Genomic DNA, 13,982 nt, shown 5'->3' on the forward strand with positions numbered 1-13,982 from the left:
TACAGTAAGGATTTGAGTGGACTTAATTATATTCTATTCATGAACTATTGTGATTAATAATCGAGAAAATGTGGCATTGGTGTGGAAAAAGTGGCCATGGTGGCTGCTGGGTGCGGGGAATGGGAGGAAGAGATGAGATGTGGAGGCATTTTTGGGACTTGGAGTTGTCCTGGGTGGTGCTGCAGGGTTAATTCCCGGACATTGTATGTTCTCCCATGACCCACTGGATGGAATGTGGGAGAGTGTGGGCTATGGTGTGGACCACAGGCCATGGGGGGCAGCGATGCCCAGAGATGTACTCACCAGATGCAATGGATGTGTCATGGTGATGGCGGAGATTGTTACTGTGGGGGGAGTGGTGGGGTGGCGGCGGTGGGTGTGAATGGGAACCTCATATTTTTTGAATGTAATATTTCAAAAAAATGAATAAATGAAATAAAATAAAAAAAAATAAAGTATAACAGAGGAAAAAAAAAGGCAGAGAACTACATGTGTTGGAGAGGAGGTGGAGAGGTAGAAACAGTTTCTCACTGTTGGTGGGAATGCAGAATGATACAGCCACAGTGTAGGACCATTTGGCAGTTCCCAAAGAAGTGGAATATAAATTTCCCATGTGATCCTGCAATACATCTTTTGGTTATATACCCAGAAAATTTGAAAACAGTGACGTTAACAGATATTTGCACACCTGTGTTCATAGTGGTGTTAGTCATCATTGCCAAAATTTGGAAACAGCTCAGGTGTCCATTAACAGATGAATGGATAAACAAACTGTGGTATATTCGCACAATGGAATATTATGCAGCTGTAAGAAGAAATGAAGCAAAACATTTTACCACATGGATAAACCTGGAGGATATTATGTTGAGTGAAGCAAGTCAGACACAAATGGGCAAATACTGCATGATTGTGATATTATGAACCAAATATATTGTGTAACATATTATGTGACTTATAAAAAATTTATATGTATCCAATGAATTTAATTGAGAAATGGATGTTTTTATTCAACTGTGTTTCCTTTTTCTTTTTTAATTATTTATACTTCAATTATTAAATGTACAAAATAAAATTAAAAATATATTGTATCATTCCATTTATATAACATAAATACAAATCAATTTATAAAGATGAACTTCAGTTAATGGTTACATAGGGCTAGGGAAGGCGTGCTCAGAGGCGTGGAGTTTTTCTTCTTACAGTAATGAAATAATTCTAAAAGTTTTTGTTATGATGAATGCACAACTTTTCGATTATAATAAAAGCCATTGAATATACACTTTAGATCATATAGTATGTGAATATTTCTGAATAAAACTGTTTAAGAAATAAATAATTGTGTTATTGCAGTCAGAAAAAGCAGCTCTGTATAGCAGGGGAAACAGATTGAGGGGTGAAGTTTTGCGGTCACCCCTCGGGCTGAAGTGTGGTTTGCTGGCCTGGCGGGGGAGCAGCCGCGGCAGGCCAAGCCGATGCCCCCATAATAGGGTGGCTGGTCGGACTCACCGCCACCCCTGAAGGAAGCTCGGCATGGGCGCAGAGTGCCCTCGGGTCTCCCCTTCTCGGCAGCCATGCTTCCGCGGCCGCCCCTCCTCCCGGATGGCGCCACCCGATGCCTGTGGGGCGGCACCCTTCTTCTTCTTTCTCCCTGCGCAGGCACAGGGCAGAAAATTCCAGTCTGCCCTTTTCCCCTCCCCCGACAGCAGCAACAGCCAGGTGTGGGCGGAAAAATCCAGCCCGCCCTTTTCCCTTCCCCTGACAGCAGCAACAGCCAGGCGTGGGCGGGAAACTCAAGTCTGCCCTCCACCCCAGCAACAGCAGCCACCAATCCCTAAACCCTGCCCCTTCCCCCAGCAACAGCGACAGCCAATCCCTAACCACCACCCCTCCCCTGTCCAGTACCGCCCACTGACCTTTCGCCGGCAACCAATCAGAACAGGGCGTGGCTTCGACCAATCAGCCTTCCCCAGCCCCTATAAAACTGTTGCCTCTCCCTCAGTAAAGTGGACTTGCGTGTTTACCTTGTCTCCGCGGTAGTTCTTCTGCCGTGCGCCCTCCAGTCCTGAGAGCCCCCGACAAGGGCCTGGCCTCCCTTGTCCCCAGTTCGTCGCCTGCTTCTCCGGGCGACCCCTTCGTCGCCTGCTTCTCCGGGCGACCCCTTCGTCGCCTGCTTCTCCGGACGACCCCTTCGTCGCCGGCTTCGCTGGGCGACCCCGTCAGCCGAACCGCGCAATCCCTTGTGAGACCGATCCCTAGTCTGCTGCCAGACCGACCCCTCGTCCCGAGCGGGACCGACCCCTCGTCCAGAGCTGGACCGACCCCTCGTCCGCAGCCAGACCCCACCTCTACCGACCGAGCAAGCTGTCGCAAAGTTTCTTGCTTTTCTATACCTTTTATTATTATTATTGAAATAATGAAAATGCACTACTAATGATTTAAGTGATGTATGCACAGCTATATGATTTACCAAATACCACTGATTGTATTCTTTGGACGTATTGTATGATTTATAATATGTATCAATAAAATCAATTTGGGGAAAAAAATTCTCAGAACACCGGCCAGGGGCAAACATTCCTGAAGACTGTCATCAGAAAAGCCTAGCCCTCAAGTCTGGGGAGGAAGAAGCGCAGGGGAAACGGACGCATTCGGGACTGGGTTGGGCTGCGACTGGCCCGGAGTCCCTTCAGACCGCGCTTCCCCCCGACACAACCCGGCATCAGGGACCCAAACCCCCGCGACCCAGGTGAGGCCGCCTCCAGGTGCACTGCGGGTGGGAAACCCCGTGCCCGGCCAGTCTTCAGGGACCAGGCGACCCAAAGAACTGCCCTCCAAAGTCCGAGCGAGCTGGCGAGGACTTGACCAAACCCATAGGCCCCGCCTTTTGGGTGTTCCCGCCCTGTTGCTGGAGCTCCGCCTCTGCGGGACCGGCGAGTTACACCGCATTCCGATTGGCTGGCATCCTGTCAGTCACCCCACATTCCCCGCTCCCTCGGGCCCACTCCTCCACCTGCATGAACACCCGAACGAGACGGGCCGTGCATTGATTGGATGCTGGGCGCTGTCCGTCACGGAACGGACCACGCCCCCTTTAGGGGCGGAGTCCCGGGACGCGGTTCAGACCTCGCTGGGTCCTGGTGCTTGCGGCTCTGCTGCTCAAATCCAGCCCAGTCCACGGGTAGGCTCAGTGTAAAGCTCGGGTAGGCTCAGTGTAAAGCTTGCGGTGTTTGGTGTTTGGGGAGCGCCCCGAGGGCCTACTGCGCGGGCTCCGGCTGTGCCCCTGGGATCCAGGAGGGCACAAGGTACATGGTGCGTGGCCCGAGGAGTGGGCTGGCTGCGGAGAGCACATCTGGCCCCACGCCTTAGGATCCCGGCTGTGTTCCCGGCCCCAACGTAGCGGTAAGTTGGGACCCGACTTAGCGTCGGGGCGGGGCGCAGGCCTGGAGGGGCCCACACAGGCGCGAAGTGAGCGAGCGAACCTCCCCTTGCTGCGTTGAGGGGGCGCCCGTTCCGCGCCCCTTAAAATTCCTGCTTGCTCGTCTTGGGGGTGGGGTGGGGCGGGGCGCGGTGTCCCGGAAAGTTGTGCGCGGCGCCGCCGCCGCGGATCCTGCGCCCCCAGGGCCAGGGTCGGGGCTGCAGAGCCGCGCCTGGAGGGGGCGGTGCCTCCGCGGGCGGCGAGGGGCGGCGAGGGGCGGGCGGAGGACGCAGGGTCCTATGGGAGTCCTGGCCCTGCCCTGCTGGCATGCAGCACGGGGCCCCTTGTCAGAAGGGTCTCGCGGCTCATGGGAAAGGCGTCCTGCCTTCCCCCAAGGTCCCTCCTTCCTCCACGGTCCCTCCAGCCCTCCAAGGCACCTCTCCCCCATAGTCCCTTCTGTTCCCCTACTTACCCTCCTACTGCCCCAAAGGTCCTTGACCCCGACGTTGCCTCATCCTCAGTGGACCCTGCTGCCCCCCCCCCCCCAGGTCCCTCCTGCCCCCCCCACAGTCCCTCCTCCATCCCCTCAGCCCATCCTACCCCCCACAGTCCCTCCTTTACCCCTACTGTGCCTTGCCCCCACAATCACCCCCACCCACGGTCCCTCCTTCCACGGATTCCGGTTCCTCCAGACCCCCCCCCCCCCCGGTCCCTTCTCCTCCCCCAGTGGTCCCTCCTGAGCCTCCAACGGTCCCTCCTGACCACCCATGGTCCTTCCTGACCCCCCAAAGTCCTCCACCCCTACATTCCTCCACCCCCCCACGATCCCCCCACAGTCCCTCCTGCCCGCCCCCCCCCCACCCTCCTCCGCTCCCACAGTCCCTCTAAACCCCAAAGCCCCTCCTTCCCCCGCCATCCCTCCTGACCCCCATGGTCCCCCCTAAATAGACATAAATCTATTTATGGATGCACCACCTTTTGTTATCCGTGCACCAGCTAAAAGACATTCCTATTTCTTTTTCCAGTTTTGGCTGCCATGAGCTTGCCCTAGGAATCATCGCAGAGACATGATTTCATTTGTCTTAGATAATTTTCTTGGAGTGGAATTAGCAAGAATTATGGTAAATTTATGTTTTTAAGAAACTGACAAAATGTTTCCCGATGTGGCAGCACCATTCTGCATTCTCACCAGAAATGTATGAGGACCCCAGTTTTCCCACATCTTCTTTAACAGCTAGTAGTAATTCACTTGATTTTAGCCATTCTAGTGTGTATATTAGTTTTTACCTAGAGAAAAAAAGAATTAAACGTTTTTTCTTTGGTAAATGGGTATTCACATATTTTCCCATTTTTAAGTGCTGTTTGCCTTTTTTTTAAAAAAAAAATCAATTTTATTGATACATATCAATGAAGCATACAATTCATCCACAGTGCACATTCAGTGGTATTTGGCACAGTCATATAATTCTGCATTGATCACCTCAGTCATCATTAGAACTTTTTCATTATTTCAATAATAATAATGAACAGAAGAACAAATAAGAAAATCCATCACCTCTCAATCTCACTGATTCCCCTGCTGTCCACAGATCCCATTTCTGTCTGCTTTTTTCACAAATACTTTTATTTTCTTCTGTAAATTGATTTATATTGATATTCTCTATAAATGGAATCATTCATTATGTTACATTATGTCATAGTAATGCAAGCTTCCTGCATTTGTCCTTTTGTGTCTGGCTTGCTTCACTCAACATACAGTCCTCCAGGTTCATCCATGTCATCACATGGTTTATGACTTCATTTCTTTTTACTACTGCATAATATTCCATTGTGTGAATACACCACAGTTTGTTTATCCATTCTTTGGCTGATGGACACCTGGGTGGTTTCCAGCTTTTGGCAATTGTGAATAATGCTGTTATGAATGTAGGTGTGCAGATGTCTATTCATGTCATTACTCTCATTTCTTCCAATATACCCAAGAGTGGTATTTCAGGATCATGTGGCAAGTTTATGTTCAACTTCTTTAGGAACTGCCAAACACAGGAACTCCTCCACAGTGGCTGCATACCATTCTGCATTCCCACCAACAGTAAATAAGTGTTCCTATCTCTCCACATCCTCTGCAACACTTGTAGCTCCCTGCTTTTTAGAGTGGCCATTCTGATAGTTGTGAACTGATACCTTGTTTTTTTGATTTGTATTTCCCTAATCATTAATGTTGTTGAACCTTTTTTCATGTGTTTTTTGCCATTTGCATTTCTTCTTTGGACATATCATTTGCCCATTTTTTAATGGGGTCATTTGTCTTTTTATTGTTGACTTGTAACTTTTCTTTGTATATCCTGGATATTAAACCCTTATTGGACATGTGATTTCCAAGCGTTTTCTCCCTTTGAGTCGGCTGCCTTTTCATCCTTTTGACAAAGTCCTGGGAGGTGCAAAAATGTTTAATTTTGAGGAGGTCCCATTTATCTATTTTTTCTTTTGGTTTTGTGTGCTTTGGGTGTAAGGTCCAAGAAACCACCATGTACCAGCAGGTCTTTAAGATGTTTCCCTACATTTTCTTCTAGTAAATACTTGATTTTGTATTTAGGTCTTGATCCATTTTGCGTTGATTCTTGTATAGGGAGTCAGACAGCGTCCTCCTTAATTCTTTTGGTTATAGATATCCTGTTCTCCCAGCAGCATTTGTTGAAGAGACTTTTTTTTCCCCATTAACAAGGACTTGGTAGACTTGTCAAAAACTAGTTGACCACAGAAATGAGGGTTTATTTCTGTACTCTCAATTCTATGCCACTGATTGATATATCTCTCTTTGTGGCAGTACCGTGCTGATTTGTCCACTGTAGCTTTGTAATATGTTTCAGGGTCAGGCAATGATCTTCCTCCTATGTAGCTCTTCTTTTTTAGAATGTGTTTGGTTTCCCTTCCAAATGATTTGGTAATTGTCTTTTCTGTTTCTGTAAAGTAGGCTGTTGGAATTTTGGTTGGTATTGCACTGAATCTGTAAGTCAGTTTGTGAAAGCATTTTATCTTTATGATATTTAGTCTTCCTGTCTATGAACATGGACTGTCTTTCCATTTGTTTAGGTCTTTTTAAAATTCTTTTAGCATTGTCTTGTATGTTTCTGCATATATGTCCTATATGTCTTTGGTTAAATTGATTCCTAGGTTTTTTTAGTCTTTTTTTTTTAATCCATCCCTTTGCTGCTTGCTTGCTGTCTGCTCTCTGTGTCCATTTGCTGTGTGTCGCAGGCTTTCAGCTCTCTGCAGGCATGGGTCAGCTTGCCTTCACAAGGAGGCCCTGGGAAGTGAACCCAGGGCCTTCCATATGGTAGACGGGAGCCCAATCGGTTGAGCCACATTCACTTCCCAGTATTTGAGTCTTTTTGTTGCTATTGTGAATGGAATTTTTCCTCCGATTTCCTCCTCAGATTGTGCAATACTGGTGTACAAAAACGTTGATTTCTCTGTGTTGATATTGCCCCTGCCACTTTGCTAAACTCATTTATTGGCTCAACTAGCTTTGTTGTAGACATTTCAGAATTTTCTGAATATAAGATCATGTCTTCCACAAATAGAGTTTTACTTCCTCTTTTTCTATTTGGATGCCTTTAATTTTTTTCTCTCTAATTGTTCTTGCTAGAGCTTCTAGTGCAATATTGAATTACAGTGGTGCTAGTGGGCATTCTTGTCTTGTTACCACTCTTAGAGGGAAAGGTTTCAACCTTTCTCCACTGAGTATGATGTTAGCTGTGGGTTTTTCATATATGCCTTTTATCATAGTCAAGAATTTTCCTTCTATTCCAATCTTTTGAATTGTTTTTGTCAGAAAGGATACTGGTTTTTGTCAAAAGCTTTTTGTGCCTCAATTGAGATGATCATGGTTTTTTTTTTCCCCTTCAGTTTGTTAATGTGTGGTATATTATGTTGATTGATTTTCTTATGTTAAGCCAGCCTTGCCTACCAGGAATAAATCCCACTTGGTCTTGATGGATGTCTTTTGATATGCTGCTGGATTTGATTTACAAATGTTTTCTTGATAATTTTTGCATCAATGTTCCTTAGAGAAATTGGTCCATAATTTTCGTTTCCTTATAGTGTCTTTATTTGGCTTCAGTATTATGGTAATGTTTGTTTCATAAAAAGTGTCTGATTATTTTCCCTCCACTTCAATTTTTTGTAAGAGTTTAAACAGGATTGGTGTTACTTCTTTTTGAAATGTTTGGTTGGATCCATCTGTGAAGCCATATGGTCCTGGACTTTTCTTTGTTGGGAGATTTTTGAAGACAGATTCAGTGTATTTAAATGTGATTGGTTTGTTAAGTTCCTGTATTTCTTTTTTTTTTTTTTAAGATTTATTTATTTTATTGCTCTCCCATTCCCACCCCCCGCCCCATTTGTCTGTTCTCTGTGTCTATTTGCTGTGTGTTCTTCTTTGTCCGCTTCTGTTGTTGTCAGCGGCATGGCAATCTGTGTTTCTTTTGGTTGTGTCATCTTGTTGTGTCAGCTCTCCGTGTGTGCGGTGCCATTCTTGGGCAGGCTGCACTTTCTTTCACGCTGGGCGGCTCTTATGAGGCTCACTCCTTGTGTGTGGGGCCCCCTATGCGGGGACACCCCTGCGTGGCACCGCACTCCTTGTCAGCATTAGCACTGCGCATGGGCCAGCTCCACATGGTCAAGGAGGCCTGGAGTTGGAACCACAGACCTCCCATGTGATAGACTGATGCCCTAACCACTGGGCAAAGTGTACTTCTTCTGTATTTCTTGTAGTGTCAATGTAGGCTGTTTGTGCATTTCTAGGTATTTGCCCATTTCATCTTGGTTATCTAGTGTGTTGGCATACAATTTCTCAGTATCCTTTTATGATCCTTTTTAGTTCTTTTGGGGTCAGTCATAACTTTCCCCCTTTCATTTCATATTGTATTTTTTTGCCTCTTTATTTTCTTTGTTAATCTTGCTAGGGGTTTGTGAATTTTAATGATCTTTTCAAAGAACTGACTTTTGGTTTTGATTTCTCTATTTTTTCCTCAATTTCATTTATTTCTATTCTAATCTTTATTTCTTCCTTCTGCATACTTTAAGGATTGGTTTGCTGTTGTTTTTCTAGTTTCTCTTGTTCAATTAAATCTTTGCGTTTAGCTCTTTCTTCTTTTTTAATATAGGTGTTTAGGTCTATAAATTTCCCTCTCAAGACTGCCTTTCCTCCATGCCATAAATTTTGATAAGTTGTCATCTCGTTTTCATTTGTCTGAATACGTTTACTGATTTCACTTGCAATTTCTTCTTTGACCCACTGATTATTTGGAGTGTTTTGTTCAGCCTCCACACATTTGTGAATTTACCTTTTTCCTCTCTGTTGTTGATTTTCTGTTTCATTTCCCTTATGATCTGAGAAGGTGCTTTATATAATTTCCATCTTTTTGTGTTTATTGAGAACTGTATTGTGCCCTACCATGTGGTCTATCCTAGAGAAGAATCCATGGGCATGTGAAAAGAATGTATAACCCACTGTGTTTAGATGCTGCATTCTGTATATGTCTGTTAGGTCTAACTAACTTATCATATTGTTTATGTTCTCTATTTCCTTATTGATTTTCTATCTAGGTCTATCTAATGATATGAGAGGTTTGTTGAAGTCTCCAATGATTATTGTAGAGATGCCTGTTTCTCCTTTCAGTTTTCCCAGAGTTTGTTTCATGTATTTTGGGGCACCCTTGTTAGGTGCATAGATATATCTTTTATTATTAATATATAATGGCCTTCTCTATCTCTCAGTGTTTTTTCATTTAAAGTCTGTTTCCTCTGATAATAGTATAGGTGCCCCTGTTCTTTTTTGGTTACTACTTGTGTGGAGTCTCTTATTCCAACCATACACTTTCAGCCAGTTTGTGTCAGTGGGTCTATGGTGGGTCTCTTGTAGGTGGCCCATGTATGGCTTGTGTTTCTATCCATTCTGTCAATCTGTATCTTTTGATTGGTGAGTATAATCCATTCACAATCAGTGACATTACTGTAAATGCATTATTTCTTCCACCATTTTATTCTTTGGTTGTCATATGTCATATCATATTTTGGTCTGTCTTTTTACTCTTTTGGTTATCCTTTCTGCTATTCTTTCTTCCATATTCTCTTCCAGGCTTCTTTCTGCTGTCTTTTTCCTTCAGGCACTAAGGCTTCCTTACTATTTCCTGCAAGTTGGATTCTTTTTTTACGAACTCTCTTATTTTCTGTTTGTTTTTGAATATTTTATAGTCACGTTCATACCTGGAGGACATTTTTGCCAGTTGCTGAATTCTTGGCTAGCATTTTTTCTCTTTTAGTCTGCTAATTGCATCATACCATTGTCTTCTTGCCTCCATGGTTTCTGATGAGAAATCAGCCCTAAGTCTTACTGGGTGGTCCTTGTATATGATGGTTTGCCTTTTTCTTACTGCTCTCAGAATTTTCTCTTTATCTTTGACATTTGACATTCTGAGTAGTATGTGCCTTGGAGCAGGTCTATTTGGATTTATTCTGATTGGGATATAGTGGGTTTCTTGGACACATAGGTTCATTTCTTTCGTGAGACTTGGGAAATTTTCAGCTGTTATTTCCTTAAATACTCTTTTTGACCCCTTTCCCTTCTCCTGGAACTCCCAGGACAAGTATGTTGTTGCATTTTGTGTTGTCATTCAACTCCCAGATTCTCTGCTCAGTTTTTTCCCTTTTTTCTCCCTCTGTTCTTTTCTCTCTTCAGTTTCAGCTGTTTTGTCTTCCTTATCATTTATGTTTTCTTCTATCATTTCAAGGCTGCTGTTGTATGCCTTTAGTGTGTTTTTGATCTCACCTACTGTATCTTTCATTCCCATGAGCTCTGTTGTTTTTCTGTTCCCCATTTCAGATTCTTGGCTGTATACCTGCCAACTCCAGCAGTGAGTATAGTTTCAAATAAAAGGGACAGAAGAGGCATATGTAGAGAAGTCCCATTCTCTTGGGAGCACAAACTCCAAAGTAGGACCCACTGGCAAGGCACCAATCTCTGAAGTTATCTGCCATAACTGTAGGACCTGGGTTTCTCTGGAGCCCTCAGTTGCCCTACTATTTGTAGTGGTGTCTACTTTGGCAATCTGTGAGATCCTGCTGAGATGTTCATAAGTGTTACCTCTCTGGTGACTTCCTGGCTCTCTTTGAAGTCTCTTAGCATATGAACTCATTTTTCTTTACCTTTTCCTTCTTTAATTTAGTGTCTTTTTCCAGTTGCCTCACCAGCTGGTGCTTGGTAGTAATCTCTCAGTGCCAGGGAGAAGCTCGTCCCCAGGAGTCATGTCCCACACTGGGGGTAAGGTAGTGCATTTATATGCTGAGTTTGCCTTAGAGAGAGGCCAGATTTGAGTAACATGGAAGCTCTTAGGAGGTAAGTGTTAACATCCTACATCAGTAGTCTAAGTTGTAAATTCAAGAGCAAAAGGCTTATAAGCATAGTCGTCAATATCAAGGGCACATCATTGGACCACCCTTCTTCACTAGTCATTGCCCATGTACTTGGGGGATTGTTTTTATACCATTAGAGAATGTGTCAGAACTCCCAAGGATAGGAATTCAATTTTCTTTTGATAGTTGTGTGAATCTCTACCCACTGTGGCAATGCCCCATGAACATTTGAACATATTTATATACCTTATATGTATCCCTAGGTGAATTTCCTCCCATGCATCCCCCGTCACTGACAGCCTACACCAGTGATCCTCCCCTGCTATAGTTGTAACCCTTCTGTAATCCAAAACTTCTTCAAAAATGAAGCCAAGAATATTTCCAAATTTGCTTAATAGTAAACTGAAATAGTAAAGAAAAGTTTAAACATAAGAAATAAAATACATAGTAATTTAGGAAAATTAAAGCTAATATAAGGTAAAAAATGGAGATATTAAACAATGAAAAAACTTTTTTTTTTACATTGTGCCTTTCATCACTGTAATTTCTGTTGTTCTGTATGTACATTTATATTTTCTTCCATTTCTTCCTATGTATTACTTTTTTCATTTTGTCTTCAAAGAAGTTTTAGGTCACAGTAAAGTCACATAGAGAATATAGGGGACTCCCATATACCCAACAGTTCCCCTCTTTTTCCCCCTTCCCCACCAATGATCTTTCTACATTGGATGTTACATTTGCTACAATTGATGTACAAATATTGGAACATAGCTACTAAGAATGGTTAGGAGTTTACATTATGGTTTACATTTTAGGCCATACAATTTTATAAAATTTTGGTGACATTTTACATGGCCTGTATCCATCACTGCACAATCCTGCAGAACACATCCATCACCCCCTAAATACTCCCTCTTACATCTCTTCTATTTCTCTTTCCTCCTCCCCTTGGGGCCCACAGTGACATTAAGCTTCACTGCTTTTAATGGCCAAGATTCATAATACTTGCAACAATGCTGAGGGCTTGACACACTAGTCTGTCCTCCTTCATTAGTAGCAACCCACGCTCTTTGCGAACATTGGGCCTCCCCAGGATGAAAGTACAACATCCTCTTGCTCATTGTATGGATCTCCACCCACTGATATTATATACTATGACACACTACCTAGAAGACTGCCCCAGGTGCACACTGTGCCAAATGCCCCACCAACACCCTAAACCAGCAATCCTTCCTTGTCATATGGCCAAAGGAGTTTTCTCACCATTGTAGTTTCAACCATGTGCCCGCCAAACTCTTGTGTTCACCTGTTCCCTCCCCCAACCCTCCCCCCAGCTCCATGAACAGCCAACCCATCCTCTCCACCCTAGTCCCCTGTCAAGCTTGCACTGCCCAACCCCCTGTCATATCTCTTCAGTGCACAACTACTCACTTCAACTTTATCATAGATTTCACCTGTGTGGGTGTTTGCTCACAACCTTCTTCTCCTTTTTTATTTCCTCTCAACCTATCTTCCAAACTCCAGCACTCTGAGCTGACTCAATTTGCTTAATTCATATCAGAGAGGTCATGTGATATTTGTCCTTTAATGCCTGGCTTGCTTCACTCAACATAAGGTCCTCAGGATTCATCCACGTTTTCCCATGTATTGGTACTGTATTTCTTCCAGCTGACTAGCATTCCATTGTATGTATATACCATTTTGTTTTTTCCATTCATCTGTTGATGGGCACTTGGGTTGATTCCAGCCTTTTGCAAATAGTGAATAATGCTGCTATGAACATTGGTGTGCATGTATTTGTTCATGTCCTTGTTTTCAGTTCTTCTGGGTATATACCCAGAAGTGGAATTGTTGGGTCATATGGCAGATCTGTACTTAGCTTTTTGCAGACCCGCCAATCTATCCTCCACAATGGTTGGACCAGTCTACATTCCCACCAGTGGTGGATGAAGGTTCCCATTCCTCAACATCCTCTCCAACACTTGTAGTTCACTGTCTTTTTAAGAGCCACCAGTCTAATGGGTATAAGGTGGTATCTCACTATAGTTTTGATTTGCGTTTCTCTGATAGTGATGTTGAATGTCTTTTCATGTGCTTTTTAGCCATTTGTTTTTCTTCTTTGGAGAAGTGCCAATTCAAATCACTTGGTCATTTTTTAAATGGGTTGTTTGTCTCTGTTTTTGAGATAGATTTCTTTATGTATGCTTGATGTCAGACTCCTATCAGATATATGGTTACCAAATATTTTCTCCCATTGGGTAGGCTGTCTTTTCACTTTCTTGACAGACTTCTTTGATGTGCACAAGGTCTTAATTTTGAGGAGGTCCCTTTCATCTATTTTTTCTTTACTGCTCATGCTTTGGGTGTGGAGTTCATGAAGCCCTTTCCAATTACAAGATCCTGTAGATGCTTCCCTACATTATCTTCTGAGATCTTTGTGGTCTTGTTGCAGCAAAGGCAGGAGTTCTCAACCATAGAAACTCTCAACCTGCACTCCAAAAAGGTAGATGAACAGTTATATTACATGCAGGCACAGAGGAGAGTTAATCTCCAAATTCTGAACCCCGTTTTTCAGTTTTCATAGGTTTATGTAGGATTTCAGGTGGGATCAGCATAACTTTTGTTTGTTGGCTAATGTGTTGCTAGGTGAAATTTTGTAAGCAGAGAAGTTACAGAGGCAGAATGCAGCTGCAAGGTTGTGGGCTGATTTACAGAAGCAGGGGATGAAGTCACTCATTTGATATCTTTCTACTAGGCCGTGTTAACTATACCTTTGACCTGGTTCACTTCTGCAAAGTCTATTGTTAAGTTTTTAAAAGGGTCAGTTCCTGTGTGTTGGATGTGGCCAGGGCCTGGGGATCCTGGGAGGGGTTGCTCTCAGTGCAGCTTTGACACTGACTGCCAAGAGTGGTGCAGAGCGAGGTCTCCAGACAATGTAGCAATATTTTCTGAGCAGGGACTTTAAAGCGTTTTGTTTTAAGTGGGTGAGCTGGTGGTATTGTTGAACAAGGGTGTAGGCAACTCCTCTGGGATGAAGACCAGCCATCTGGGAGTAGCCAACCCTCCCCTGGGGTCTGGTGCCCCTCCCCTTCCTTGCCCACTTCTGCTTCCCCAAGGTACAGTTAAGTCTTTTTTTCTTTCTTTCTTTCTT

The 13,982-nt window shown here is 43.9% G+C and overlaps 1 long non-coding RNA gene across 1 annotated transcript in view; it reads left to right on the forward strand.

Annotated features, from left to right (window-relative positions):
- The first annotated feature begins 3,203 nt into the window (after positions 1-3,203).
- The window catches only part of LOC139437043 (uncharacterized), a 43,881-nt gene continuing 33,102 nt past the window's right edge, over positions 3,204-13,982 (forward strand). The window contains exons 1-2 of the long non-coding RNA XR_011646612.1: positions 3,204-3,399; positions 4,441-4,536. This is a non-coding gene — a long non-coding RNA (uncharacterized lncRNA). The remainder of the gene's footprint in view (positions 3,400-4,440; positions 4,537-13,982) is intronic.

Source organism: Dasypus novemcinctus, chromosome 19, assembly GCF_030445035.2.
Source record: "Dasypus novemcinctus isolate mDasNov1 chromosome 19, mDasNov1.1.hap2, whole genome shotgun sequence".
In the NCBI taxonomy this organism is placed as follows: Eukaryota; Metazoa; Chordata; class Mammalia; order Cingulata; family Dasypodidae; genus Dasypus; species Dasypus novemcinctus.